We start from the raw sequence: 6,000 nt of genomic DNA on the forward strand, positions 1-6,000 counted from the left end.
GAGGCAACTGGGTGAGCCCCATGCCAGGTGGGCAAGGAGGCACCCTGCCCATGCGTGCGTGTGGCACAGGGGAGGTCTTGCTCTTCCCTCCTTGAGGGGTCCTTTCCCCCGGCCATTTCCCCCCTCCCAATGTGTCCCAAGCATTAGATTGTAAGCTCTTTGGGATAGGGTCCTCTCTTCTGGTGTTGTGTCCTTTGGTGCCAAATAAGTACTGAAAGTTCTACATTGGAAGCTCTGGTCACTTTATGACACAGGCTTTGAAAAACCTCTCATATCACCCATGAAGGTGCCTTGTACTGAGCCAGTTTGGTGTAGTGCACGCTCTCTAATCTGGGAGAACGGGGTTTGATTCCCCACTCCTCCTCCACAGGCAGCTGCTGGTGTGACCTTGGGTCAGTCACAAGTTCTCTCAGAGCGGTTTTCTAAGAGCAGTTCTCTCAGAGCTCTCTCAGCCCCACCTACTTCACAGGGTGCCTGTTGTGGGGAGAGAAAGGAAAGGAGATCATAAACCGCTCTGAGACTCCAAGTGAAGGGTAGGGTATAAATCCAATCTCCTCTTCTACTACCTTTTGCTCGACCCTTGGTCTATCAAAGTCAGTATTGCCTACTCAGACTTGCAGCAGCTCTCCAGGGTCTCAGGCGGGAGGCCTTTCCTGTCACCTATTGCCTGGTCCTTTTTAACTGGAGGTGCCGGGGATTGAACCTGGAACCTTCTGCATGCAAAGCAGAGGCCCTTCCACTGAGCCACAGTCCCTCCTCATATAACTCATATCTGTCATGAGTTCCTCAGTAGGCAGTGATTATGACCTATGTTAATACAGTGCAACGGTTAGGGTGTCTAAGTAGAGCCACAGAGACCCAGAATCAACTTCTCCATTGTCCAGGAAGCTCATTGGGTCACCAGTTTGGTGTAGTGGTTAAGAGCAGCGGACTCCAACCTAGAGAACCGGGTTTGATTCCCCACTCCTCCACATGCAGCCAGTTGGGTGATCTTGGGTCAGTGACAGTTCTCTCAGAGCTATTGCCTCAAGAGTAGTTCTCTCAGAGCTCTCTCAGCCCCACCTGCCTCACAGGGTGACTGTTGTGGGGAAAGGAAGGGAAGGAGATTGTAAGCTGCTCTGAGACGCCGAATGAAGGGCGGGATGTAAATCCAACTCTTCTTTTTTGGCCAGTCAGTGTCTCTCAGCCTAGTTTACCTCACAGTCATTTTTTTTTAACTTTATCCCACCCTTCCTCCTTGAGAAGGTTCTTCTACCATTTCCCCTCACAACAACCCTGTGAGGTAGGTGAAACTGAGGGAGATGGTGAATGGCCAAACTCATCCAGAGGGTTTTGTGGCGGACTGGTGATCTGAACCCGGGTCTTTCTGGCTGTACCTTCCATACTCCAGTCAAAACACTTTGTAATGATAATAAATAGTAGTGAGGGACCCTGAATTCCTCTTGGATCTCTTTGGATGAAAGGAGAGATAAAAAATGTAATAAAAAATTCTGTCACAGGCCTACTAGACAAGTGAATCTATCACATTGTTATCTCCCTGAGAGTTCAGGGTGGCATCCACTGTTCTCCCTTCCTCAATGTTGCCTTCCCGACAACCCTGTGAGGTAGGCTTGGCCGTGAGAGAGCACGACTGGTCCATGGTCAACCGGTGAGCATTGTGGCAGAGTGCTGGTTTGAATACACCCCTCTCCAGGCCTGGTTTAATACTCTAACCACTACGCAGCACTGCTTTGTCTTGTACATTGAGGAGGGGAAAAAATGACAAGTGATTCAAAAATCAGCTGTAGGGGCCAAGATCCTTTCTTTCACAGCCTCCGTAGCTGTCAAGAGAGAGATGCTAAGCAGTCTTCTGGCCAACAAAATATGACCTTTTTTCCCTAGCTCTGAGGCAGAGGACAGAGATTGCTGATGGAAGGAATGTGAAAACTCCCAGGAATGTGTCGCCCTCCCCCCTCCCCCAGTGTTGTCACTAGACCACAGAAGAGACGGACGATAAGAAATCAGCAGAGAGAATTTCTCCCCGCCCTTCTCCTCCTGCTAAAACTTGGGTCACTCAAGGGATAAGTGTAGAGCAATAGATTCTCACGGACAATTCAAAGCACTTCTTCCCACAAAGCTTATGAAGGAAGGATTTATTGCCATGAGACCAGGTAAGAGAGAGAGAGAGAGTCCTGCTTGGAAGAGTCCTTTCACCGGGCATGAGGCAAAGGCATGGCGATGGCCGTTAGCCAGACTGGCTAAATGGAGCTTCCATGTTCAGGGGCAGTAGGCCGTTGTCAGCCAAGTTGAAGCAAAGAGCCGTTTTCCCCGTTTGGGGCTACCTGCAGTTGGAAATGGAACAGCCCAGTATGGATGCTGCAGTGTGAGACCCTCAAGGAAGGTTGCCAGTCTCCAGGTGGGGCCTGGAGTTCTTCCTGAATTACAATGGATCCCCAGACTACAGAGAAAATTTCCCCCGGAGGAAGGCAGAATGTATAGCATTACATGAGCCAGGGCTCTTTTTGTAGAAAAAGCCCAGCAGGAACTCATTAGCATAACAGGCCACACCCAACATCAGAAACATATTAGCATATTAGGCCACACCCCTGACAGAGCAGCTCATTAGCGCATTAGGTTGCACCCCCCTGTTACCAGAAGTGTGGTCATCCAGCCACAGTCCACCTTTTGCTTCTTATTCTGTTTACCTTGTTTGTTGTCAAAACCCAGGGCCTTTTTTTGTAGCAGGAACTCCTTTGCATGTTAGGCCACACACCCCTAATGTAGCCAATCCTAATGAGTTTCTGCTGTTGGGTGTGGCCTATTATGCTAATGAGTTCCTGCTGGGTGTGGCCAACTCGGGTGCCAGCCGGAACTCCGTTCCTGTGCGTTCCTGCCCAAAAATAGCTCTGATTACACCCCTGCTCAGATCCCTTTTCTCCCCAAGTTCCATCCTCCCTGGGCTCTACTCCCTCCCAATCTCCAGGAATCCCCCAGCTGGAGCTGGCAACCCCAGGTGCCTTTCCCCCCTCAAGTGCACAGCCGTAGGAGACTGAGTGGTACAGACATTGCCTTTGTCTTCACCTTGAAAATGGACTCCGCAGAGTCCCAGCCTAGCGACCATTTTGATTCCTTATCATCACTACCAGAGGTCTGCTCGAATGCTTTCTGCAACAATGAATGCCTACTGTGGGGAGAGAAGCAAAGAACCAATTAACGCACATAAAGCTGCCTTATACCGAATCAGCCTTATACCAAATCAGACTCTCCCCAAAGAAGATACATAGGTAAAAGCGAGGGATGCCATTCCCCAGTTGGGGGCAGGGGATCCCCTGATTTTCAGGACTCTTCCCCAGCTGGCCAGTGGGGGGAAATCCCACCGGGGGAAAATCCCACCCCCAAACACAACGTAATGACATCACACGGAAGTAATGTCATACCATCGGTGATGCTGTGTGGCGACACTCTGGTATTTTGGGCAAAACTCTATGGTAACCATAGAGTTTTGCTCAAAATACCACAGCATTGCCGCACGACATCTCCAATGGATGATGTCACTTCTGTGTGATGCCATTACACTGTGTGCATGTTGCATGCTCTCCTGCACTCCCAGAAAGCCCCTCCCCCACCACTGGATCGATCTGACCTGGCAACCCTAGTAAGAGTACAGGCAGCTGTGAGGCCTATATGTCTTTGATGGGATTATGAACTGCTTTCCTTGATAGGTTCCTATAGTATTGGTGGTTGGATAACAGAGACAACCACAAAAGATAGTGAGTGCCACAGGCCACACAAAAAGGGGGGGAGGGCTGATACACCTAACTGTGTACAAACCAAATATGAATATATACAGTGCAAACAGTACAGTGTAATTAGTGTAAAGAGTCCCTGTATACGGTGCATGATACAGTAGTTATGACGATTAATGCATAAAAATTCAATTCATGATACAGTGAAATGCAAGAATTAGTAAAGTACAAGTGCAGGCCTTCAATACTCACGTGGGGGGGATTCCCTCCCTCACACTTTCTTGCCAGGCCCACACCCAGTGTGACACCTGGCCCAGCTCAGATCCTGGGCTGCAGGGCTACTGCCACATGGCTCCTGTGTCGTGAAGCTTCCACTAGACCCAGCACAGAGTGTCGGGCTGCGCAGCTATCACCACTGGACCCAGCATCGCTCTCCGGCACACCTACCATCATTGACCACCAGCAGTAAATGCATTCTCCAAGTTTGATGACTAATCTGTTTAGCATCCTTGTGGCCCCAATCTGTGGATTTAAGTATCCACAGATGGGGGCCACACACACATCACTAATAGTATATAGATAACAATTGACAGTCTGCCAGCTAATTAAGACACCGCTTCAATATCTTTTTCAGAATTGTTTCTTTTACAGTCCCATCATAGAATGGCCTGGTGCAGTTGTTGTCTTTATAAAAGGCAAGAGTCAAAACATCTTCATGTATGATGCAGTGTCTAAGTGAACTTATTTACAGCAGGGGGAAAATGATACTTACTGTTTATATCAGACAATCATAGGGGGGGAAAGACTGTAAATAAGTCCACTTATATGCTGCATCGTACATGAAGATGTTTTGACTCTTATAGACAGTCTACGGCTGTAGTCTCATACACACTAAATAATCCACTTTCAATCCACTTTCAAACTGGATTTTTACTGTGTGAACTGGCAACATCCAATTTGAAAGTGCATTGAAAATGGATTGAAAGTGGATTATTTAGTGTGTGTGACCACAGCCTACAACAACTGTACAAAGCATTCTGCAACGGGGCTGTAACAGAAACAGTTCTGAAGAAGATACCGAAACTGTCTTAATAGCTGCCAGACCGTCAATTGTTATACTTTACTAATTGTCATATTTCACTGTATCATATACTGAACTTTTATACCTTAATGACCTTACCTCACTTTTTCATGCACTGTATATAGGGACTGTTTTCACTAATCGCACTGTACTGTTTGCACTTAATATATTAACATTTGGTTTGTACACAGTTAAGTATAGCAGCCTACCCCCCTCCCACTTTTGTGCAGCCTCTGGTACTTAGTACCTTTTGCGGCTTCCTACAGAGGTCTCTCCTTTCCTTTTCCACTCTGTATAACAGAAAGGACAGTCTTAGGGCAGCTAGGGCCGCAGGGTTACAACCAGAGTTGTCCATTTTTAGCCTACCACTGTAGCTGAGCTGTGAAGGGTAACCAGTTCTGCTATAGCAGCCGATGTCTGTGGAACCGGATGCTGTTAACAGCAGAGGGACAGGGCTATCTTAATCCACTGAAGTCAACAAATCAGTCTGGCCCTGCTTGTTTTGGGTCATTTGGCAGCCTTCCCTTGAAAACTCGCAGCCGATGTCTGTGGAACCGGATGCTGTTAACAGCAGAGGGACAGGGCTATCTTAATCCACTGAAGTCAACAAATCAGTCTGGCCCTGCTTGTTTTGGGTCATTTGGCAGCCTTCCCTTGAAAACTCACTCCTTTGCATGTTAGGCCACACACCCCTAATGTAGCCAATCCTAATGAGTTCCTGCTGTTGGGTGTGGCCTATTATGCTAATGAGTTCCTGCTGGGCATGGCCAACTTGGGAGCCAGCCGGAACTCCGTTCCTGGTCATTCCTGCCCAAAAATAGCCCTGGTTCTAGACTATAATCTGATGCTTGACTAAAAATTTTCTCTACCTCATCCAAAATACTAGAATTTGAGGGGATCCAATGAAGTGGAATGGGCAGTAGATGCAGCCTCTCCCCAAGATACCAACCAAGTTTACAGAGCATTGGACCAGGGGGTCCAATTCTACGAGCCCTCAAACAGGTTGCCCCTATCCCCTCCATTGTTCTCTATGGTGGGGAAAAAGAACTATGGCTTGCCCAAGGTCATCCAGCAGGTGCAAGTGGAGGAGTGGGGAATCAAACCCGGTTCTCCCAGATTAGAGTCCGGACACTTAACCACTACACCAAACTGGCTCTGGTGATCTCCCTGGTTTTGCCCCACACTTGTCTTGGG

This window comes from Gekko japonicus, unplaced genomic scaffold (genome assembly GCF_001447785.1).
Source record: "Gekko japonicus isolate JY-2015 unplaced genomic scaffold, Gekko_japonicus_V1.1 scaffold3816, whole genome shotgun sequence".
In the NCBI taxonomy this organism is placed as follows: domain Eukaryota; kingdom Metazoa; phylum Chordata; class Lepidosauria; order Squamata; family Gekkonidae; genus Gekko; species Gekko japonicus.